Source organism: Mustelus asterias, chromosome 20 (assembly GCF_964213995.1).
Source record: "Mustelus asterias chromosome 20, sMusAst1.hap1.1, whole genome shotgun sequence".
NCBI classification, from domain to species: Eukaryota; Metazoa; Chordata; class Chondrichthyes; order Carcharhiniformes; family Triakidae; genus Mustelus; species Mustelus asterias.
The window spans coordinates 24628509-24654711 of record NC_135820.1 but is presented as its reverse complement, the minus strand read 5'-3'; positions in this window follow the sequence as shown (position 1 = coordinate 24654711).

The window sequence follows — 26203 nt, the reverse complement described above, 5'->3', positions numbered from 1 at the left end:
CTCACTGGCTGTTCTGTCTGGAGACAATGCACATCTCTTTAACCTGTGTTTAATGCTCCCTCCACCCACATTGTCTGTACCTTTAAGACCTGGCTGGCTGTAGGGATTCGCATTCTAATCAGTATTCTGTAACTTGATTTTGTGTCTCTGTGCACTGTTTGAGAGCACATTTCCACTCCATCTGATGAAGGAGCAGCGCTCCAAAAGCTTATGGTATTTGCTACCAAATAAACCTGTTGGACTTTAACCTGGTGTTGTGAGACTTCTTACTGTGTTCACCCCAGTCCAACGCCGGCATCTCCACATCTGGAATGCGTTGCCCAGGGAGGTGGTGGGAGCAGGTACGATAGCGGCATTTAAGGGACATCTAGATGAATACATGAATAGGATGGGAATGGAAGGATTCGGACTCCATAAGTCCATATGGTTTTAGTTTAGACAGGCATCATGATCGGCGCAAGCTTGGAGGGCCGAAGGGCCTGTCCTCTGCTCTACTGTTCTTTGTTCTCTTTGTTCGCTTTGAAAGAGCAGATGCTCTGAGGATTATTTTCCAATCTTCATGAGACACAGGGAAGGTGCTGGAGGACTGGAGGAATGCTAATGTGGTTCTGTTATTTAGAAAGAGTAGGAAGGAAATGCCAAACAATTATAAGCCAGTTAATCTTTCTTTGGTGTGGGAAAATTGGTGGAATCAACCCTGAGAGATCGGATAAACTATCACTTAGAAAGGCATGGACTAGTCAGCATGGCTTTGTTGAGGGAAGGAAAGTTGGGTGGGAGGGTGAGCTGTGAGGCGGATGCAGAGATGCTTCAGCATGATTTGGACAGGCTAAGAGAGTGGGCAGATGCAGTATATATAATGTGGATAAATGTGAGGTTATCCACTTCAGTAGCAATAATAGAAAGATAGATTATTTGAATGGGTGTAAATTGAGAGAGGTGTAGATTCAGCATGACCTTGGTGTCATAGAGTCATAGAGGTTGACAGCATGGAAACAGGCCCTTCGGCCCAACTTATCCTTGCCGTCCCTTTGTTTTTAACCACTAAGCTAGTCCCAATTGCTCGCATTTGGACATTTCCTTCTGTACCCATCTTACTCATGTAACTGTCTAAACGCTTTTTAAAAGACAAAATTGTACCCGCCTCTACTACTACCTCTGGCAGCTTGTTCCAGACACTCACCACTCTCTATGTAAAAGACATTGCCCCTCTGGACCCTTTTGTATCTCTCCCCTCTCACCTTAAACTTATGCCCTCTAGTTTTAGACTTCCTTACCTTTGGGAAAAAATATCTAGCTGATCTATGCCCCTCATTATTTTATAGACCTCTATAAGATCACCCTTCAGCCTCCTACGCTCCAGAGAAAAAAATCCCAGTCTATCCAGCCTCTCCTTATAACTCAAACCATCAAATCCCAGTAGCATCCTGGTAAATTTTTTCTGCCCTCTTTCTAGTTTAATAATATCCTTTCTATCGGTGGGGGAATTAAGGGTTATGGGGAGCAGGCGGGTAAGTGGAACTGATTCACTTCAGCTCAGCCATGATCTTATTGAATGGCGGGGCAGGCTCGAGGGGCTAGATGGCCTCCTCCTGCTCCTATTTCTTATGTTAGAACATAGAACAAAGAACAATACAGCACAGGAACAGGCCCTTCGGCCCTCCAAGCTGCTCCCTGGTCCAAACTAGACCATTCTTTTGTATCCCTCCATTCCCACTCCGTTCATATGGCTGTCTAGATAAGTCTTAAACGTTCCCAGTGTGTCCGCCTCCACCACCTTGCCTGGCAGCGCATTCCAGGCCCCCACCACCCCCTGTGTAAAATATGTCCTCTGATATCTGTGTTAAACCTCCCCCCCTTCACCTTGAACCTATGACCCCTCGTGAACGTCACCACCGACCTGGGGAAAAGCTTCCCACCGTTCACCCTATCTATGCCTTTCATAATTTTATACACCTCTATTAAGTCTCCCCTCATCCTCCGTCTTTCCAGGGAGAACAACCCCAGTTTACCCAATCTCTCCTCATAACTCTCTCCAGGTAACATCCTGGTAAACCTCCTCTGTACTCTCTCCAAAGCCTCCACGTCCTTCTGGTAGTGTGGCAACCAGAACTGGACGCAGTATTCCAGATGCGGCCAAACCAACGTTCTATACATCTGCAACATCTGCAACATCAGACATTATGTTCTATAATAGGGTGACCAGAACTGTACACAGTATTCCAAGTGTGGCCTTACCAATGTCTTGTACAACTCCAACAAGATGTCCCAACTCCTGTATTTAATGTTCTGACCAATGAAACCAAGCATGCCGAAAGCCTTCTTCACTACTCTGTCCACCTGTGACTCCACTTTCAAGGAGCTATGAACCTGTATCCCTCGATCTCTTTGTTCTATAACACTCACCAAAGACCTACCATTAACTGAATAAGTCCAGCCCTGGTTCGATCGACCAAAATTCATCACCTCACATTTATCTAAATTAAACTCCATCTGCCATTCGTCAGCCCACTGGCCCAATTTTGATCAAGATCTCACTGCAATCCTAGATAACCCTCTTCACTGTCCACTATGCCACCAATCTTGGTGTCATCTGCAAACTTGCTAACCATGCCTCCTAAATTCTCATCCAAATCATTAATATAACTGACAAATAACAGTGGACCCAGCACTGATCCCTGAGGCACACCACTGGTCACAGGCCTCCAGTTTGAAAAACAACCCTCTACAAGCATCCTCTGTCTTTTGTCATCCAGCCAATTTTGTATCCATTTGGCTACCTCACCCTGGATTCTGTGAGATTTAATCTTATGCAACAACCTACCATGAGGTATCTTGCCAAAGGCCTTGTTAAAGTCCATGTAGGCAACATCAACTACACTGCCCTCATCGAGCTTCTTGGCTACCCCTTCAAAAAACTCAATCAAATTTGTGAGATATGATTTTCCACTCACAAAGCCATGCTAACTGTCCCTAATCAGTCCTTGCCTCTCTAAATGCCTGTAGATCCTGTCTCGTGTCCTCGTGCATCAGTCGCTGAAAATAAGTGTGTAGGTCCAGCAGGCAGTAAAGGCGGCAAATGGTATGTTGGCCGTCACAGAAAGAATGTTTGAGTATAGGAATAAGGATGTTTTACTGAAATTGTACAGGCACACCTGAAGTATTGCGTGCAGTTCTGGTGTCCTGGGGCGGCACGGTAGCACAGTGGTTAGCCCTGCTGCTTCACAGCTCCAGGGACCTTGGTTCGAATCCCGGCTCGGGTCACTGTCTGTGTGGAGTTTGCACATTCTCCCCGTGTCTTCGTGGGTTTCCTCCGGGTGCTCCGGTTTCCTCCCACAGTCCAAAGATGTGCGGGCTAGGTTGATTAGCCATTCTAAATTGCCCTTTAGTGTCCCAGGATGCATAGGTTAGAGGGGTTAGTGGGTAAATATGTAGGAATATATGGATAGGGCCTGGGTGGGATTGTGGTCGGTGCAGACTCGATGGGCCGAATGGCCTCTTTCTGCACTGTAGGATTCTATGATTATCTGAGTGTATCCTTGCTATAGAGGGAGTGCAGCAAAGATTTACCAGTCTGATATGAGGAGAGACTAAGTCAGGTAGGATTGTATTAATTGGAATTTAGAAGAGTGAGAGGGGATCTCGTCGAATCTTATAAAATTCTAATAGGGTTGGACAGGATAGATTAAGAAAGAATGTTCCTGATGGTGGGGGAATCCATAACTAGGGGTCATGGTTTGAAGATAAGGGGTGAACCTTTTTGGACTGAGATGAGGAGAAATTTCTTCACCCAGAGAGTAGGGAATCTGTGGAATTCACTACCACAGAAAGTAGTTGAGGCCAAAACATTGTGTGATTTCAAAAAGAAATGAGATATAGCTTTTGGGGCTAAAGGAATCAAGGGATATTGGAGGAACATGGTATCAGGATATTGAATTTGATGATCATCCATCATCATAATGAATGCAGGCTTGAAGGGTCAAATGGCCTACTCCTGCTTCTATTTTCTATGTTTTTATGTTTCAAGCCTTACAAATTTGATTGAATTCTTCAAGGAAGTGACAAGGAGGATCGATGAGGGCAATGCAGTGGATGTTGTCTACATGGATTTTAGTAAGATATTTGACAAGGTCCCACATGGCAGACTGGTCAAAAAAATAAAAGCACATGGGATACAGGATAATGTGAATTGGATCCAAAATTGGCTCAGTAACATTGGTCGATGGTTGCTATTGCGAATGGAAAGCTATTTCAAGTATTGTTCTGGAGGCTCGGTGTTGGAACTCCTGCTGTTTGTTTTTTTATATTATAGATTTAGACTTTAATGTGGGAGGCACAATTGGGAAATTTGCAGATGACACAAAAATTGGCTGTGTGGTGGCTAGTGTAGAGAATAGCTATAAATTCCAAAATGATACAGATAGATTGGTGGAGTGGGCAGGGAAGTGGCACATGTAGTTTAACTCTGTTAAGTGTGAGGTAATGCATTTAGGGAGGTCAAACAATAAAAGTGACTACACAATAAATGGGAATATACTGAGGGGGTAGATTAAGTGAGAGATCTTGGCATGCAAGTAAACAGATCCCTAAAAGGTAGCAGTACAAGTAGATAAGCTTGTAAAGAAGGAATAGGGAATGCTCTGCTTCATTGGCAGAGGTACAAAATATAAAGAAGGATATAATGATGGAACTGTGGAAGACATTGGTGAAACCACAACTGGAGTATTGTGTGTGGCTCTGATCACCACATTACAGGGAATCTCCGGAGAGAGACTTACTAGAGTGTTGCCAGGTCTGGAGAATTGTAGAGATTGGCGTTGTTTTCCTTGGAACACAGAAGGTTGAGAGGTCACATGATTGAGGTGTACAAAACTGTGAAGGGTAGAAATAGAGTAGGCAGGAGAAACCTGTTTCCCTTGGCAGAGAGTTCAAAAACCAGGGGTCACAGATTCAAGCTAAGTGGCAGAAGAAATAGAGGGGAAATAAGGAAAAACCTTTTACGCAGAAGGTGGTGGGTGTCTGGAATTCACTGCCCGAGTTGGTGGGGGAGGCAAAGACCCTAAACTCTTTTTAAAAAGTACCCGGATCTGTACCTCAAGTGCTGTAAGTTCAGGGCTAAGGGCCACATGCAGGAAGATGGGATTCAAAGGACACCTGGGTATCTTTGGGTCAGCATGGACAAGATGGGCCAAATGGCTGCCTTCTGTGTTGTATTGTTTTTATGATTCGATGATCCCTGACAGAGTTAGCTGGGCTTCAATTCTAGGCATCAGTCTGACTGCTGCATCTGAGCTCAGCATCTCCTAGGCTAGAGGTATTCAACAAAATCAATTGGGAAATAGGGTCCTACAAAAGTTGGGATATAAACCCTAAATCTAAGGTAAAATACTGCAGATATTAGAATCCGAAGCAAAAATAAAATGCTGGAAAATCTCAGCAGATCTGACAATGAGATGTTAAAGGGTTAGCATCCCATGAATTGCCTATGATTTTGGCTTTTTCAAAAAAAAATGTGTGCTTGAACTTTTGAACTTTGCAAACGCAAGATAAGGTGAAGTAAATTCTTAGCTAGAAACTGATTAATTTGCTGTCTGGAACAATTTGTGCTGGTAACATATAGAACATAGAACATAGAACAGTACAGCACAGAACAGGCCCTTCGGCCCACGATGTTGTGCCGAGCTTTATCTGAAACCAAGATCAAGCTATCCCACTCCCTATCATCCTGGTGTGCTCCATGTGCCTATCCAATAACCGCTTAAATGTTCCTAAAGTGTCTGACTCCACTATCACTGCAGGCAGTCCATTCCACACCCCAACCACTCTCTGCGTAAAGAACCTACCTCTGATATCCGTCCTGTATCTCCCACCACGAACCCTATAGTTATGCCCCCTTGTAATAGCTCCATCCACCCGAGGAAATAGTCTTTGAACGTTCACTCTATCCATCCCCTTCATCATTTTATACACCTCTATTAAGTCTCCCCTCAGCCTCCTCCGCTCCAGAGAGAACAGCCCTAGCTCCCTCAACCTTTCCTCATATGACCTACCCTCCAAACCAGGCAGCATCCTGGTAAATCTCCTCTGCACTCTTTCCAGCGCTTCCACATCCTTCTTATAGTGAGGTGACCAGAACTGCACACAATATTCCAAATGTGGTCTCACCAAGGTCCTGTACAGTTGCAGCATAACCCCACGGCTCTTAAACTCCAACCCCCGTTAATAAAAGCTAACACACTATAGGCCTTCTTCACAGCTCTATCCACTTGAGTGGCAACCTTTAGAGATCTGTGGATATGGACCCCAAGATCTCTCTGTTCCTCCACAGTCTTCAGAACCCTACCTTTGACCCTGTAATCCACATTTAAATTTGTCCTACCAAAATGAATCACCTCACATTTATCAGGGTTAAACTCCATTTGCCATTTTTCAGCCCAGCTTTGCATCCTATCTATGTCTCTTTGCAGCCTACAACAGCCCTCCACCTCATCCACTACTCCACCAATCTTGGTGTCATCAGCAAATTTACTGATCCACCCTTCAGCCCCCTCCTCTAAGTCATTAATAAAAATCACAAAGAGCAGAGGACCAAGCATTGGTCCCTATATCAACTCCTAATGCTGTCCTTGTTTGAAGGAGATAACATTCGCTTTATGTGACATACTGTCTTTGTATTTACTGTTGCTAAGCATGTGATCTGGGTGAAGTTATACTGTGTATAAAGGGAGGAACTTCCCCCCCTGTTCGGAGAGTATAACTCGGCAAAGATCGGCACACTGCGCTGATTTTGGTAAAGCAATCCTCCAAAAGCTTGTACTTGCTTGAAAATAAACGACTGGGTTTTCTTATACAGATCAGTGTCTTGCTCTTGCATCAAGTAAGTAAGGGTCTCTGAAAAACGAACCTTGACAACAGCATCAGTGAAGAGAGAAAGAGCTAACATTTCGAGTCAGGATAACCCTTTGTCAGAGCTGAAGACAAGGAAAATAGGACAAGATTTATACTGTGAGGGTGAGAGGGAGGCTGTAATTGATAGGGATGGCATAGACAAAAAGACAAAGTGAATGTAAATGGTGATGATAAAGGTTAGGAATCGTGCTAAGAGCGTCCATCCAGAGATCAGAATGTGTAAATGACAGAACAAAGGTGCAGAATGTAGGAATGTGTCACATGGCCCTGGTGGGGTGGGGGAGGAAGGAAGATGAAACATGAGATTTCCAGCATTTTCTGTTTTTGTTACCCTAAATCTCCCTGGCTGTAGTCTGAGATTAAGCCAGTATGTTTGCAAATTTGATGTCACATTTGAACCTGAAATGTATGTGAATATAAGGCTGGAAGCTCATCTCAGGTTCAAATGTGACATCAAGTTTGCGAACAGACTGGTTTAATCTCAGATTACTACCAGGAAGATTTAGAGTTTGGTTACCTGATCCAAAATCTCCTTTGGTGACTTGGGATGTTTCATTATATTAAAGGTGCGATATAAATCGCTGTTGTTGTCTCCAGCCTAATCTCATGGACATTGCTTTGAAATACCATTGGAGCATTTAAAGAGAATTGTTTGAGCACATGGGGGCATCCATGACAAGGGGGCACAGTTCCGAAATAAGTGGTCTCCAATCTAAGACTGAGATAAGGAGGAATTTTTTCTCTCAGAGGGTGTTAGTCTATAAGAATTCTCCCCCCCCCCCCAGAGAGCAGTGGAGGCTGGGTGATTGAATGTATTCAAGGCTGAATTAGACATATTATTGATTGACAAGGGGGTCAAGGGTTAAGGGAGGACAGGCAGGAAGATGGGATTAAGGCCACAATCAGATCAACCATGATCTTATTGAATGGTGACGCAGGCTTGATGGGCTGAATGGCCTTCAGCTGCCTCTACTTCTTATGATATTTGAGCACGTTTGTTTAGCAGTTAGAACGACAGGATGTGGAGATAAAAAGCTGTTCAGCCAATGGTCAACAAACATCTAAATATTTAACGTTGATATACTGTCTGCTCACTTTCCAATTGGCTGGGTAAGTGGGGCAGTGCAGAGATGGACAGGTCAGGCAACCAATGGTGAGGTGGCTCCTGGCAAAGGGTGGGTCATGTGATGAAACATTCTGATATACAGAATATTAATATATTAATATATATTAATCTCAGACTACAGCCAGGGAGATTTAGGGTAACAAAAACAGAAAATGCTGGAAAATCTCATGTTTCATCTTCCTTCCTCCCCCACCCCACTAGGGCCATGTGACACATTCCTACATTCTGCACCTTTGTTCTGTCATTTACACATTCTGATCTCTGGATGGACGCTCTTAGCACGATTCCTAACCTTTTTCATCACCATTTACATTCACTTTGTCTTTTTGTCTATGCCATCCCTATCAATTACAGCCTCCCTCTCACCCTCACAGTATAAATCTTGTCCTATTTTCCTTGTCTTCAGCTCTGACAATGTATCCTTTATTTTCAGATATACGGCACGGTAGCACAGTGGTTAGCACTGCTGCTTCACAGCTCCAGGGTCCCGGGTTCGATTCCCAGCTCGGGTCACTGTCTGTGTGGAGTTTGCACATTCTCCTCGTGTCTGCGTGGGTTTCCTCCGGGTGCTCCGGTTTCCTCCCACAGTCCAAAGATGTGCGGGTTAGGTTGATTGGCCAGGTTAAAAATTGCCCCTTAGAGTCCTGAGATGCGTAGGTTAGCAGGATTAGCGGGTAAAATATGTGGGGGTAGGGCCTGGGTGGGATTGTGGTCGGTGCAGACTCGATGGGCCGAATGGCCTCCTTCTGCACTGTAGGGTTTCTATGATTTCTATGATATATGTACAACTACAGTTGGCAACTCACGCCTGGCACCGCACACCCTGCAAGGTAGGGATATGGTAGTCATGGCAACCAAGGGCCTTACCCTCATCTAAGTAGTAGAGTCTTTGTAGGTAGACAGGAATTCCGGTTAGCAACTCCAGCGTGGACTTCAACTCCCCTATCGTCATGTTCATGCGACCCTTTTTCATTTGGAATGTCTCCCCCGTGTCCTCCAGTTGTACATTCAGGTTGAAGGTCTTTTCACGTGGCATGAGGTGCTCGGCAGGTTGACTGTCAGGCCTCACTCTGCCCGCCTGCCAATAAATGGATCCCCAGCTGGGGAAACCAATGCACACCGCAACCTAGCTGGCTTTCAGAAAATTATAAATATATATATATATCAAATTAAAAGATGATAAGGCATTAAAGTCATTAATTTTGAAATGTTCTACTGGCTAAAATAAAATTCTTTAGTGCCTGGGTTTGAGCAACCTGAGGGTTTCTCTGCTTCCTGGCATCAGCAAGGGAATCACAATCAGAGCTTGTGTTTGACATCTCCCTGGAGACAGGCTTAGCTTTCTGAGCACTGGGTGTGGTGTCTCCCAGCCACCATCAGCTTCTCCGTATTTAAAGGACCTATTGCACCAGGCTGCATATTTTGCACTGTCCCTGGGGCATAAACATGACACCAGCCACTGATAATAAAAAAACAAATTCTCATTGGGAATTTCTCATTATGTGTGCACCCTTAGAGAGAGAGATGTGTGTATCTATCCATATGTTTGTCTCCACTTGTACCTGTGTTTATGCATGTGCGTCAGTACATGTGTGTGTATGTGTGCGTGTGCCAAATGTGTATGTATCTGTATCCATTTGTCTATGTGTCTGTCTGTGTGTGTGGGGGGGTGTGTGGCTGTGCATGTGTATCTGTACGTGTTTATATGTATCTGTTTGCATATGTGTGCGCCAATTGTATATGTATCTGTATCCATATGTGTACGTGTGTTTGTGTTTGTCTGTCTATTTGTGTGTGTCTGTGCGGTTGTGAGTGTGTCTTTGTATGTGTGATTGTGTGTTTGTGCGTATGTGTCTTCATAGAATCATAGAATCCTACAGTGCAGAAAGAGGCCATTCGGCCCATCGAGTCTGCACCGACCACAATCCCACCCAGGCCCACTCCACACAGACAGCGACCCGAGCCGGGAATCGAACCCAGGTCCCTGGAGCTGTGAAGCAGCAGTGCTAACCACTGTGCTACCGTGCCGCCCAGTCTTTGAGCGTGTTTGTATGTGGTGTCTGTATGTTCATGTGTGTGTGTGATTTGATTTATTATTGTCATATAGAGTCATAGAGGAATAACATGGAAATAGGCACTTTGGCCCAAATTGTCCATGCCGCCCCTTTGTTTTTAACCACTAAGCTAGTCCCAATTGCCCGCGTTTGGCCCATATCCCTCTATAGCTATCTTACCCATGTAACTGTCTAAACGCTTTTTAAAAGACAAAATTGTACCCACCCCTAATACTACCTCTGGCAGCTTGTTCCAGACACTCACCACCCTGTGTGTGAAAAAAATGCCCTTCTGAACCCTTTTCTATCTCTCCCCTCTCACCTTAAATCCTATGCCCTCTAGTTTAGACTCCCCTACCTTTGGGAAAAGATATTGACTATCTAGCTGATCTATGCCCCTCATTATTTTATAGACCTCTATAAGGTCGTCCCTCAGCCTCCTACGCTCCAGAGAAAAAAGTCCCAGTCTATTCAGCCTCTCCTTATAACTCAATCCATCAAGTCCCGGTAGCATCCTAGTAAATCGTTTCTGCACTCTTTCTAGTTTAATAATATCCTTTCTATAATAGAGTGACCAGAACTGTACGCAGTCTTCCAAGTGTGGCCTTACCAATGTCTTGTACAACTTCAACAAGACGTCCCAACTCCCGTATTCAATGTTCTGACCAATGAAACCAAGCATGTTGAATGCCTTCTTCACTACTCTGTCCTCTTTGAAGGAGCTATGAACCTGTACCCCGAGGTCACTTTGTTCTATAACACTCCCCAACATCCTATCATTCACTGAGTAAGTCCAGCCCTGGTTCAATCTACCAAAATGCATCACCTCACATTTATCTAAATTAAACTCCATCTGCCATTCGTCAGCCTCCTGGCCCAATTGATCAAGATCCTCGATAACCTTCTTCACTGTACACTATGCCACCAATCTTGGTGTCATCTGCAAACGTACTAACCATGCCTCCTAAGTTATCATCCAAATCATTAATATAAATGACAAATAACAGTGGACCCAGCACCGATCCCTGAGGCACACCGCTGGTCACAGGCCTCCAGTTTGAAAAACAACCCTCTACAACCACGCTCTTTTCTGTCATCCAGCCAATTTTGTATCCATTTGGCTACCTCACCCTGGATTCCGTGAGATTTAACCTTCTGCAACAACCTACCATGCGGTACCTTGTCAAAGGCCTTGCCAAAGTCCATGCAGACAATATCAACTGCACTGCCCTCATTGACCTTCTTGGTGACCCCTTAAAAAAACTCAATCAAATTTGTGAGACATGATTTTCCACTCACAAAGCCATGCTGGCTGTCCCTAATCAGTCTTTGCCTCTCTAAATGCCCATAGATCCTGTCTCTCAGAATACCTTCTATCTTACCCACTACAGGTGTGAGGCTCACTGGCCTGTAGTTCCCAGGCTTTTCCCTGCAGCCCTTCTTAAACAAAGGCACGACATTTGCCTTCCTCCAATCTTCAGGCACCTCACCTGTGACTGTCGATTATTCAAATATCTCTGCAAGAGGACCCACAATTTCCTCCCTAGCCTCCCACAGTGTCCTGGGATACACTTCATCAGGTCCTGGGGATTTATCTACCTTGATGCGCTTTAAGACTTCCAGCACCTCCTTCTCTGTTATTTGTACACTCCTCAAGACATCACTATTTATTTCCTCAAGTTCCCTAACATCCATGCCTTTCTCAACAGTAAATACTAATGAGAAATATTAATTTTGGCTCTCCCCCATCTCTTGTGGATCCACACCTGGATGGCCTTGTTGATCTTTAAGAGGTCCTACTCTCTCCCTTTTGCCCTCTTTTGCCCTTTATGTATTTGTAGAATCTCTTTGGATTCTCCTTTGCCTTATGCCAAAGCAATCTCATGTCCCCTTTTTGCCCTCCTGATTTCTCCCTTAACTCTACTCCGATTCCCTCTATACTCTTCAAGGGATTCACTTGATCCCAGCTGCCTATACATGTCATGTGCCTCTTTCTTCTTCTTGACCAGGGCCTCAATATCCCGAGTCATCCAGGGTTCCCTACTTCTACCAGCCTTGCCCTTCACTCGAAGAGGAATATGCTTACCCTGAACCATGGTTAATACATTTTTGAAAGTTTCCCAGTTACCAGACAGTTTGCCTGCCAACAGATTCCCCCAATTAACTGTTGAAAATTCCTGTCTGATACCATCAAAAATGACCTGGACCCAATTTAGAATTTTAACTTTTGGGCCAGACCTATCATTCTCCATAGCTATCTTAAAACTAATGGAATTCATGTTACTGGTCCCAAAGTGATCCCTCACTAACACTCCTGTCACCTGCCCTTCTTGATTTCCCAAGAGGAGATCAGGTTTTGTCCCCTCTCTATCGGGCCATCCACATACTGAATGAGAAATTCCTCCTGAATACACACAACAAATTTCTCTCCATCCAAGCCTGCAATACAATAGCTGTCCCTGTCAATGTTGGGAAATTTTAAATCCCCTACTATTACCACCCTATTTTTTTTGGAGCTATCTGTAATCTCTTACATATTTGCTCTTCAATTTCCCGCCAACTATTTGGGGGCCTGGAGTAGAACGCTATCAAAGTGATTTCCCCCTTCTTATTTCTCAGTTCTACCCATATAGACTCAGTGGGTGAACCCTCAGATATAGCCCCTTTCAGTACTGCCATGATGTTTTCCCTAATCAAAAGTTCTACTTCCCCTCCTAGAACCATAGAACCATAGAAAATTATAGCTCAGAAACAGGCCTTTTGGCCCTTCTTGTCTGTGCCGAACCATTTTTTGCCTAGTCCCACTGACCTGCACTTGGACCATATCCCTCCACACCCCTCTCATCCATGAACCCATCCAAGTTTTTCTTAAATGTTAAAAGCATTTACATTTTATCCGGCAGCTCATTCCACACCCCCACCACTCTCTGCGTGAAGAAGCCCCCCCGAATATTCCCTTTAAACTTTTCTCCTTTCACCCTTAACCCATGCCCTCTGGTTTTTTTCTCCCCTAGCCTCAGTGGAAAAAGCCTGCTTGCATTCACTCTATCTATACCCATCAAAATCTTATACACCTCTATCAAATCTCCCCATATTCTTCTAAGCTCCAGGGAATAAAGTCCCAACCTATTCAATCTCTCTCTGTAACTCAGCTTCTCAAGTCCCGGCAACATCCTTGTGAACCTTCTCTGCACTCTTTCAACCTTATTTACATCCTTCCTGTAACTAGGTGACCAAAACTGTACACAATACTCTAAATTCGGCCTCACCAATGCCTTATATAACCTTGTAAGAAGTTTAACAACACCAGGTTAAAGTCCAACAGGTTTATTTGGTAGCAAAAGCCACACAAGCTTTCGGAGCTCCAAGCCCCTTCTTCAGGTGAGTGGGAATTCTGTTCACAAACAGAGCATATAAAGACACAACCTCAATTTACATGAATAATGGTTGGAATGCGAATACTTACAACTAATCAAGTCTTTAAGAAACAAAACAATCCTGGGATTACTACCCTCGGGGTCCTGCTTTTTAACTTCCTTCCAAGCTCTTTGTACTCTTCCTACCTCCTCTCTTACCACCTGTTTTATCTTCCCTATAGCATCTGTACCCTGGAACATTGAGCTGCCAATCCTGTCCTTTCCTTAGCCATGTTTCAGTAATAGCTATTATATCCTATTATATTATAATATAATATTATAATTCATATAATATGTACCCATCCATGCCCTGAGTTCGTCTGCCTTGCCCGTCAGGCCTCTTGCATTGAAATAAATGCAGTTTAATCTGGACTTCCCTTGTTCTCTGTCCTGCTTTTGCCTGACCTGTCTAGTAGTAAGTTATTGACACTGCCTTTGCTATTTAATGTGCTCTTTTTAACTTCTGTGCTGTCCTCAACCTTCTCTTCTGTCCCCCTACTGCTTTGGGTCTCACCACCAACCCCCCTCCACCCCGCCAAACTAGTTTAAACCCTCCCGAGTGGCTCTAGCAAATCTCCCCACCAGCATTGGTATACAGTGAAAAGCATTGTTTCTTGCACGCTATACAGACAAAGCATAACATTCATAAAGTACAGAGGGGAGAAGGCAAGGAGAGGGTGCAGAATATAGTGTTACAGTCACAGATAGGGTGTAGAGAAAAATAAACTTAATATATGTTTATGTGCTCAGTTCTGGCCGCCTCATTACAGGAAGGATGTGGAAAAGATTGAAAGGGTGTTGCCTGGATTGAGTGGCATGCCTTATGAGGATAGGCTGAGGGAGCTCAGTCTTTTCTCCTTGGAGAGACGTAGGATGAGAGGAGACCTAATAGAGGTGTATAAGATGTTGAGAGGCATAGATCGGGTGGACTCTCAGAGGTTTTTTCCCAGGGTGGAAATGGCTGCTACGAGAGGACACAGGTTTAAGATGCTCATAGAAATCATAGAAACCCTACAGTGCAGAAAGAGGCCATTCGGCCCATCGAGTCCGCACCGACCACAATCCCACCCAGGCCCTACCCTCTTATCCCTACAGATTTACCCACTAATCCCTCTAACCTACGCATCTCAGGACACTAAGGGGCAATTTTAACATGGCCAATCAACCTAACCCGCACATCTTTGGACTGCGGGAGGAAACCGGAGCACCCGGAGGAAACCCACGCAGACACGAGAAGAATGTGCAAACTCCACACAGACAGTGACCCAAGCCGGGAATCGAACCCTGGTCCCTGGAGCTGTGAAGCAGCAGTGCTAACCACTGTGCTACCGTGCCGTGCTGGGGGGTAGGTACAGGGGGAATGTTCGGGGGAAGTTTTTCACACAGAGGGTGGTGGGCGAGTGGAATCGGCTGCCGTCAGTGGTGGTGGAGGCAAACTCAATAGGGTCTTTTAAGTGACTCCTGGATGAGTACACGGGACTTAATAGGATGGAGGGTTATAGGTAGGTCTAAAAGATAGGGATATGTTCGGCACAACTTGTGGGGCCGAAGGCCCTGTTTTGTGCTGTAGTTTTTCTGTGTTCTATGTTTCTATAAGCTATGTCTATTCAAAAGTCTGATGGCAGTAGGGAAGAGGCTGTTCTTAGGATAGTGGATAGTGATAGCCTTTTTCCTCTGATGGAGAAATCCAGCACGAGGGGGCATGGCTTTAAATTGAGGGGGGGTAGTTATAGAACCGATGTCAGGGGTAGGTTCTTTACCCAGAGGGTGGTGAGGGATTGGAATGCCCTGCCAGCATCAGTAGTAAATGCGCCTAGTTTGGGGGCGTTTAAGAGATCCGTAGATAGGTTCATGGACGAAAAGAAATTGGTTTAGGTTGGAGGGTCACAGTTTTTTTTTTTAACTGGTCGGTGCAACATCGTGGGCCGAAGGGCCTGTTCTGCGCTGTAATGTTCTATGTTCTATGTTCTATGTTCTTGAGTCAGTTGGTACGTGTTCTCAGATTTTTGTATCTTCCCAAAGGAAGAAGGTGGAAGAGAGTATGTCCAGGGTGCATGGGGTCCTTGATTATGCTGACTGCTTTTCTGAGGCAGTAGGAAGTGTAGACGAAGTCAATCGATAGGAGATTGGTTTGCGTGATGGATGGGCTATGTTCACAACTCTGTGTAGTTTCTTGTGATCTTGGCCAGAGCAGGGGCTATGCCAAGCTGTGATACATCCGGAAAGGATGTTTACTGGGGTGCATTTGTAAACATTTGTGAGAGTCTTAGCAGACATGTCAAATTTTCTTGGTTTTCTGAGAAAGTAGTGGTATTGGTGAGTTTTCTTAACTATAGTGTTGGTGTGGAGGGACCAGGGCAGGTTGTTGGTGATCTGGACACCTTGAAATTTGAAGCTCTCAACCATTTCCACTTCATCACCATTGATGTAGACAGGGGCATGTCCTCCACTATGCTTCCTGAAGTTGATGGCTATCTCCTTAGTTTTACTGACATTGAGGAAGAGATTATTGTCATCGCACCGTTTCTACGGCTGTGAGTGTGTATCATTGTACCTATGATTGTATGGCTGTATGTCTGTGACTCTGTGCATATGTATGTGTTTGTGTTTGTATGTATGTGCGTGTTTGGGTCTGTGTGCACACACGTGTGTATGTTTATGTGTATCTGTGTGTTTGTGTGTATTTGTATGTGTGTGTGTTTGTGAATATATGTGTGTGTGTTTGTAGGTGGCTGTGTGTGTCTGTGTGTTTGTATATGTGTCTGTGAGTGTGTGTGTGCGTGTGTCTTGTGCATGTCTGAATGTGTGTGTGTGCACCTGAGTATATCTGCATGCCAGTGTGTGTGTGTGTGTGTGTGTGTGTGTGTCTCTCTATTTCTGAGTATGTGTGTGTATGTGTATTTGTGTGAGTGAGAACGTGTGCGCATGTCTGTGTGTGCGAGAATATTTGTGTGTGCCTGTGTGTCTGGCTCTTTGTCTGTGTGTTTGAGAATGTGTGTGTGTCTGTGCATGCATCTGTGAGTTTGGGAAAAGGCAGGGAATAGAATTAAATTATAATGCTCGTTTGGAAAGCCGGTGCAGACACATTGGACCAAATTTTTTGATTCTGTGAAAATGTTTCACTGGTTGGAGTCATACTTGACAGAAAGGAATTTGTCTGTGGTTATTGGGAGTCAATCATCTCAGCTCCAAGACATCACTACAGGAGTTCCTCAGGCCCAACCATTTTCAGCTGCTTCATCAATGACCCTCCCTCCATCCTAAGGTCAGAAGTGGGGATGTTCACGAATGATTGCACAATGTTCAGCATCATTCACTACTCAGATACTGAAGCAGTTCATGTCCATATGAAGCAAGAGCTGGACATATCCAGGCTTGGGTTAACTAATGGCAAATATAATTCAGACCACACAACTGCCAGGCAATGACCATCTCCAACACAAGAGAGGATCTGAATATTGCTTCTTGACATTCAATGGCATTACCATTGTTGAATCCCCCACTATCAACATCCTGAGGATTACCATTTAACAGAAACTGAACTGGACTAGCCATATAAATACTATGGCTACAAGAGCAAGTCAGAGACTAGGAATTCTGCAGTAAGTCACTTCCTGACTCCCCAAAACCCGTCCACCATCTACAAGGCACAAGGCAAGAGTGTCATGGAATACTCAGGCGTCAAGAATGTAATGGAATACTCAGGGCGGCGACCAGGGGATTTTCACAGTAACTTCATTGTAGTCATAGAGTCATAAATGTTTACAGCATGAAAACAGGCCCTTCGGCCCTACTTGTCCATGCCACCCTTTTTTTTTGTTAATGTAAGCTTACCTGTGCCACTAATAAATAAGTGAAACAAAACAAAACTACTCTCCACTTGCCTGGATGAGTGCAGCTCCAACAACACTCAAGAAGCTCAACCCCATCTGGGACAAAACAGTGTGGTTGATTGACGCGCCATTCAACACATTAAACATTCACTCCCTCCATCATCAACACGCAGTGGCAGCAGTGTGTACCATGTACAATATGCAATGCAAGAACTCACCAAAGCTGTTTCTCCACCACCAAAAAATACAAGGATAGCAGATGCATGGGAACACCACCAACTTCTCCTTCAAGCCACACACTATCTTAATCCATCCTGATTTGGTAATATATTGTTCCTTCGCTATCGCTGGGTCTAAATCCTGGAATTCCCTCCATAAAGCACAGTGGGTGTACCTACATCGCAAGCTGCAGCAAACCACCACCTTCTCAAGGGCAATTTTGGAAGGGCAATAAAAATGCTGACCTATCCAGTGACAACCACATCCCATGAAATATTTTTTTTAAATTTCTTGATCCTTAGGAACTGGCCAAGCCCAAATATCAGTTTAAAAGAGTGAGATAAACCTACCTAAGCGGGGCTGATTGGCAGTTTAGCAAAGTCCCTTAAAGATCTGAAGTTGTGCACAGAATCACACACAATAGAATTGGAACTAATCTCCTTGTAGAATGCTTAGAACCACAGGCAATTGTGAGTTGCCTAGGAGACTGTGATTCATCCAAAACATTCTGTAAAGCTTTTGAGCTAAAGCCAGTAAAAAATGAACAGTCAGAATGTAATCTACTCAATGGCGGAGCAAACAATAAAATATTTTATAGTCAGAGTTCAATTGACTCACTTATAGAATATAGAAGTTTCTAGTAATACTAGCATTTATTGTCCATCCGAAATTGCTCTTGTGAAGCTGCTGGTGAGTCAATTTCTTAACAATTGAGTGGCTTTTTTGTCCATTTCAGAGGGCAGGCAGACGTCAACCACATTGTTGTGGGTCTGGAGTCACATTTAAACATGAAGCGATAAAGATGATAGATTCCCCCTTGCCCCACCCTCGCCCCCAAAAAGGAAATGAGCCAAACATGTTTTTACAACAAGTTAAATGGTCACCATTTACTGATGCTGGTTTCTCATTCAAAATGTATTTCATGAACTAAATCTAAATTCTCCATCTCATAGTGAGTCACAGAGGTTTACAGCATGGAAACAGGCCCTTCGGCCCAACTTGTCCATGCCGCCCTTTATTTTTTTTAATCGACTAAGCTCGTCCCAATTGCCAATATCCCTCTATAGCCATCTTACCCATGTAACTGTCTAAACGTTTTTTAAAAGACAAAATTGTACCCACCTCTACTACTTGCTCTGGCAGCTTGTTCCAGACACTCAAAGAACAAAGAACAATACAGCACAGGAACAAGCCCTTCGGCCCTCCAAGCCCGCGCCGCTCCCTGGTCCAAACTAGACCATTCTTTTGTATCCCTCCATTCCCACTCCGTTCATGTGGCTATCTAGATAAGTCTTAAATGTTCCCTGTGTGTCCACCTCCACCACCTTGCCCGGCAGCGCATTCCAGGCCCCCACCACCCTCTGTGTAAAATACGTCCTTCTGATATCCGTGTTAAACCTCCCCCCTCCCTCACCTTGAACCTATGACCCCTCGTGAACGTCACCACCGACCTGGGAAAAAGCTTCCCACCGTTCACCCTATCTATGCCTTTCATAATTTTATACACCTCTATTAGGTCACCCCCTCATCCTCCGTCTTTCCAGTGAGAACAACCCCAGTTTACCCAATCTCTCCTCATAACTAAGCCCTTCCATACCAGGCAACATCCTGGTAAACCTCCGCTGCACTCTCTCTAAAGCCTCCACGTCCTTCTGGTAGTGCGGCGACCAGAACTGGGCGCAGTATTCCAAATGCGGCCGAACCAACGTTCTATACAGCTGCAACATCAGACCCCAACTTTTATACTCTATGCCCCGTCCTATAAAGGCAAGCATGCCATATGCCTTATTCACTACCTTCTCCACTTGTGACGTCACCTTCAAGGATCTGTGGACTTGCACACCCAGGTCCCTCTGCGTATCTACACCCTTTATGGTTCTGCCATTTATCGTATAGTTCCCCCCTACGTTAGTTCTACCAAAATGCACCACCCTCTGAACCCTTTTGTATCTCTCCACTCTCACCTTAAACCTATGCCCTCTAGTTTTAGACTCCCCTACCTTTGGGAAAAGATATTGACTATCTAGCTGATCTAGCCCCTCATTATTTTATAGACCTCTATAAGATCACCCCGAAGCCTCCGACACTACAGAGAAAAAAGTCTAGTTATCCAGCTTCTCCTTATAACTCAAACTATCCTGTGTGGAAAAACCTATTCACGCAGTGAGTGGTTCAGCTTTGAAAGTAAGGCCTCAGTAAGGACTTTGACAAGGTCCCTCATGGCAGACTGGTGCAGAAGGTGAAGTCGCATGGGATCAGAGGTGAGCTGGCAAGGTGGATACAAAACTGGCTCGGTTAAAGAAGACAGATGGTAGCAGTGGAAGGGTGCGTTTCTGAATGGAGGGCTGTGAGAAGTGGCTTTCCTCAGGGATCAGTGCTGGGACCTTTGCTCTTTGTAATATATATATATAAATGATTTGGAGGAAAATGTAACTGGATTGATCAGTACGTTTGCGGACGACACAAAGGTTGGTGGATTTGCGGATAGCGATGAGGACCATCAGAGGATACAGCAGGATATAGATCAGTTGGAGACTTGGGCGGAGAGATGGCAGATGGAATTTAATCCAGACAAATGTGAGGTAATGTGGTGAACCATAGATGGTTACCACTCTGGGTACTTGTACATATGTTACTCTTGTTACTGTTGGGGTTAGGGTTGGGGTGTTCCACCTGTTAGCATTGTTCTGTGGTACACTCCGTTTGGCTCCGCCTTCTTACAGGAGTATAAAGGTCACTGCTACTTCCTAGTAGCCCTTAGTCTGGGGTAGTATTGTTAAGCAGTGTGCTCTATTCTTGTTGTGAATAAAAGCCTTTATTCCCGGGTACGTCCTAGCCTCCCGTGTGAATCAATCGTGCATCAATTTTATTCACAACAAAATACCGAAAATTTTGTTCGAAGAAAATGGAGCAGATGCTGAAACCCAATCGGCTAACCTTGGATCCGCGTGCCGCTGGAGCATCGAATACTTTCGACCATTGGTTGAAGTGTTTCGAGGATTACATCGACGCCTCGACAGCAGTCCAGTCCGACGCCGACAGATTGCGGGTCCTCCACGCCAGGGTGAGCGACACTGTGTATGCAACAATCCGTGATTCCCAAAATTACAAAGAGGCCATCGAATTACTCAAGAAGCTGTACCATAAACAGCCGAACGAAATTCATGCTCGTCACCTATGAGCCACTCGACGGCGGCAGCCCGGCGAAACTACGGGACAGTACCTGTGCGAACTTCAACTGCTAGCCAGAGCCTGCAACTGCAAGGAGGTGTCGGCTACTCAATACACCAATGATCTTATCTGAGATGCGTTCGTGGCAGGAGTCGGCTCATCCTATATTCGCCTGCGGCTGCTAGAGCAGGGTAACTTGGACCTGGCTAAGACGGTAGAATTGGCCGATGCAATGGAAATGGCCTCCAGAAGTCTTGAAACCTACCCCGCCGACCACGTGGGAACATCGTGGCAAGTACAGCCACCGCCTCAACTGTACTCGGCGGCTCCTCGGAACTGCGCGATAATGCTCTCAACTTCAGACCTGACGGCTGCGGCAGCTCCTGGAGGCCCACGGTGCTATTTCTGCGGATTGGCGAAGCACCCTCGTCAGAGATGTCCGGCCAGGACGGTGTTTTGCTCCGCCTGTGGAAAGAAAGGGCACTATGCAAAAGTGTGCCGAGCAAAGACCCCTTCCAAGTCCAGTAGTGCTGCGTGTGACTCCCCAGGATCCATCTCCTTGTCTCCGGCCTCGACGATGTCTTCAGCCACGTGCGATTCACGGGCGCCACCATTTCCTATGACGACGATGCAAGCCATGTGCGACCTGCAGGTGCCGCCATTTTCAACATCATCGACCACGTGCGATTCGTGGGCGCAGCCATTTTGGTCGACACCGGCTGCAGAAGACCAGCAGGGGTCCTCGTCGTCGGCTATCTCAGCTGCCTGCAGTTACACTCGGGATCCAACAGTGGCATCAATCATCCTGGACCAGGCCAAGCCTCACAGACTCGACAAGTCCATGATGGACATAGAGGTAAACGGGCGCCTGGCGCATTGCCTGTTTGACAGCGGGAGCACGGAGAGCTTTATCCATCCGGATACAGTGAAACGGTGCGCTCTCCGTGTGCAAACTGTCAGGCAGACAATCTCCATGGCGTCGAGGTCCCGATCTGTTATCGTTCTTAGGAGCTGTGTGGTAACCTTAACGGTGTGGGGCACAGTTTACGAGAACTTCAGGCTCCTCGTGTTACCACACCTTTGCGCTCCGGTACTCCTGGGGCTAGACTTTATGGTCCACCTGAAGAGTGTGACCCTGCAGTACGATGGGCCACTCCTTCCACTTTCAGTGGGAGAACAGCAGCCTCCAAATTGTCCAGCGCGCTCCACATGCAGTCTCTCGACACTCAAAATTACCCCGCCTTCACTATTCGAAAATCTCGTGCCAGGCTGCAAGCCCATCGTGACTAAGAGCAGGCGTTACAGCGCTGAGGATCGGATCTTTATTCGATCTGAGGTTCAGCGGCTCCTCAGGGAAGGGATCATTCAACCTAGCACTAGCCCATGGAGAGCACAAGTCGTGGTGGTCAAGACTGGAGACAAGCCCCGGATGGTCATAGACTATAGTCAGACCACTAATAGGTACACGCAGCTGGACGCGTACCCTCTCCCGCGCATACCTGACATGGTCAACCAGATTGCGCAGTACCGGGTGTTCTCCACCATCGACTTGAAGTCAGCCTACCACCAGCTCCCCATTCGCCCAGAGGACCGCAAATACACGGCCTTTGAGGCGGATGGCCGTCTCTACCACTTTTTAAGAGTCCCTTTCGGCGTCACTAATGGGGTCTCGGTCTTCCAGCGTGAAATGGACCGAATGGTGGACCAAAACAGGCTACGGGCGACCTTCCCGTACCTGGACAACGTCACTATCTGTGGCCATGACCAGCAGGACCACGACGCCAACCTCCAGAAGTTTTTACGCACTGCGACTCTCCTGAAGGGGAGTAGAATAGACAGTATTACAGTTGATAAGGGGAGTAGAATAGACAGTATTACAGTTGATAAGGAGGATGTGCAGGATATTCTGGAGGGTCTGAAAATAGATAAATCCCCTGGTCCGGATGGGATTTATCCAAGGATTCTCTGGGAGGCAAGAGAAGTGATTGCAGAGCCTCTGGCTCTGATCTTCAGGTCGTCGTTGGCCTCTGGTATAGTACCAGAAGATTGGAGGTTAGCGAATGTTGTCCCATTGTTTAAGAAGGGGAACAGAGACTTCCCCGGGAATTATAGACCGGTGAGTCTCACTTCTGTTGTCGGCAAGATGTTGGAAAAAATTATAAGGGATAGGATTTATAGTTATTTGGAGAGTAATGAATTGATAGGTGATAGTCAGCATGGTTTTGTGGCAGGTAGGTCGTGCCTTACTAACCTTATTGAGTTTTTTGAGAAAGTGACCAAGGAGGTGGATGGGGGCAAGGCAGTGGACGTGGTATATATGGATTTTAGTAAGGCGTTTGATAAGGTTCACCATGGTAGGCTTCTGCAGAAAATGCAGATGTATGGGATTGGGGGTGATCTAGGAAATTGGATCAGGAATTGGCTAGCGGATAGGAAACAGAGGGTGGTGGTTGATAGTAAATATTCATCATGGAGTGCGGTTACAAGTGGTGTACCTCAGGGATCTGTTTTGGGGCCACTGCTGTTTGTAATATTTATTAATGATCTGGATGAGGGTATAGTTGGGTGGATTAGCAAATTTGCTGATGACACCAAAGTCGGTGGTGTGGTAGACAGTGAGGAAGGGTGTCGTAGTTTGCAGGAAGACTTAGACAGGTTGCAAAGTTGGGCCGAGAGGTGGCGGATGGAGTTTAATGCGGAGAAGTGTGAGGTAATTCACTTTGGTAGGAATAACAGATGTGTTGAGTATAGGGCTAACGGGAGGACTTTGAATAGTGTGGAGGAGCAGAGGGATCTAGGTGTATGTGTGCATAGATCCCTGAAAGTTGGGAATCAAGTAGATAAGGTTGTTAAGAAGGCATATGGTGTCTTGGCGTTTATTGGTAGGGGGATTGAATTTAGGAGTCGTAGCGTTATGTTGCAACTGTACACAACTCTGGTGCGGCCGCACTTGGAGTACTGTGTGCAGTTCTGGTCCCCACATTACAGGAAGGATGTGGAGGCTTTGGAGAGGGTGCAGAGGAGGTTTACCAGGATGTTGCCTGGTATGGAGGGGAGATCCTATGAGGAGAGGCTGAGGGATTTGGGATTGTTTTCGCTGGAAAGGCGGCGGCTAAGAGGGGATCTTATTGAAACATATAAGATGATTAGAGGTTTAGATAGGGTGGATAGTGATAGCCTTTTTCCCCTGATGGAGAAATCCAGCACGAGGGGGCATGGCTTTAAATTGAGGGGGGGTAGTTATAGAACCGATGTCAGGGGTAGGTTCTTTACCCAGAGGGTGGTGAGGGATTGGAATGCCCTGCCAGCATCAGCTGTAAATGCGCCTAGTTTGGGGGCGTTTAAGAGATCCTTAGATAGGTTCATGGACGAAAAGAAATTGGTTTAGGTTGGAGGGTCACAGTTTTTTTTTTTAACTGGTCGGTGCAACATCGTGGGCCGAAGGGCCTGTTCTGCGCTGTAATGTTCTATGTTCTATGTTCTATGAACCTGACCTATAACAAGGAGAAGTGCGTATTCAGCAAGAACCGCCTAGCAATCCTCGGATACGTGGTGGAAAACGGGGTCATCGGCCCCGATCCAGACCGTATGCGTCCCCTCCTTGAACTTCCCCTACCCACTAGCATCAAAGCACTGAGAAGATGCTTAGGCTTCTTCTCGTATTATGCACAGTGGGTTCCCAATTACGCGGACAAAGCCCGTCCGGTCATAAAATCTACCTCTTTTCCCCTGACAGCAGAGGCTCGCCTAGCCTTTGAAGGGATAAAAGCCGACATCGCGAAAGCCACAATGCACGCTGTCGATGAGTCCATCCCCTTTCAGGTGGAGAGTGATGCATCTGATTTCACCCTGGCCGCCACACTTAACCAGGCGGGCAGGCCCGTCGCCTTTTTCTCTCGCACCTTCCAAGGCCCTGAAATTCAGCACTCCTCTGTGGAGAAAGAGGCTCAGGCCATTGGGGAGGCCGTACGGCATTGGCGCCATTATTTAGCTGGCAAACGGTTTACCCTGCTCACGGACCAGCGGTCCGTGGCCTTCATGTTCAACAACACGTTAAAGGGAAAAATTAAGAATGATAAAATCTTGAGGTGGAGAATCGAACTCTCTACCTACAACTATGATATCATGTACCGTCCGGGGAAGCTCAATGAGCCCTCAGATGCCCTGTCGCGTGGAACATGTGCCAGTGTGCAGGAGGACCGGTTACAGGCCCTCCACAATGATCTCTGCCATCCGGGGATCACTCGGCTCTTCCATTTTGTAAAGGCTCGGAATCTGCCCTACTCCATAGAGGATGTCAGGTCGATAACTCGAAGCTGCCAGGTATGTGCAGAGTGCAAGCCGCACTTCTACCGGCCTGACAGGGCACACCTCATTAAGGCCACTCGCCCTTTTGAACGACTGAGTGTCGACTTCAAGGACCCCCTTCCTTCGACAGATCGGAATGTGTATTTCCTCAACGTGGTTGACGAATACTCCCGATTCCCCTTTGCCATCCCCTGTTCTGACATGTCCTCTGCCACGGTCATCAAAGCCCTGCGGAGTCTTTTTACCCTGTTCGGCTACCCCAGTTATATCCACAGTGATAGGGGTTCGTCGTTTATGAGCGACGACTTGAGGCAATACCTGCTCTCTAAAGGAATTGCCTCAAGTAGGACTACGAGTTATAACCCCAGAGGTAAAGGACAGGTCGAGAGAGAAAACGCTACAGTCTGGAAGGCTGTTTTACTGGCGTTAAGGTCTAGGGGTCTTCCAGTCTCCCGTTGGCAAGAGGTACTTTCTGATGCACTCCATTCAATCCGGTCCCTCCTGTGTACGGCAACCAACGCTACCCCACATGAGCGGATGTTTACCTTCCCTAGGAAATCTTCCTCTGGGACCTCACTGCCGTCTTGGTTGACGTACTCAGGACCTGTCCTCCTGTGGCGGCATGTTCGGACCCGCAAGTCCGACCCTTTGGTTGAACAGGTCCATCTCCTCCACGCCAACCCTCAATATGCCTATGTGGCATATCCTGACGGGCGAGAGGACACGGTCTCTATCAGAGATCTGGCGCCTGCAGGGGACCTGGAAACCCCCGTCACTCCCGCACCCCTGGTTAGGGTTCCTTTGCCCATTCTCTCCCCTCCTGACACGGCGCGGGCAGCATCGGGACCTCAACTTAATCCTCTTACTCCCGTGTACAGCTTGCCTGAGTCCAGGAGATTGTCGCCACCTCGAGGTCCACAGGCGTGTGAGGAATTGGAGGAGTCACTGGACACCACCTCGGAGAGAGGGTCGTCACCACGGTCACCAGAACCGGCACTGGAGCCAGTGCTGCGGAGGTCGCAGAGACGGTGCGGACCTCCGATACGGCTGAACTTGTGAACATGTGGACAGTTCGTATTGTCTCCTTACCCCACCGGCCTTTGTTTTTAAAGGAGGGCTGAATGTGGTGAACCATAGATGGTTACCACTATGGGTACTTGTACATAT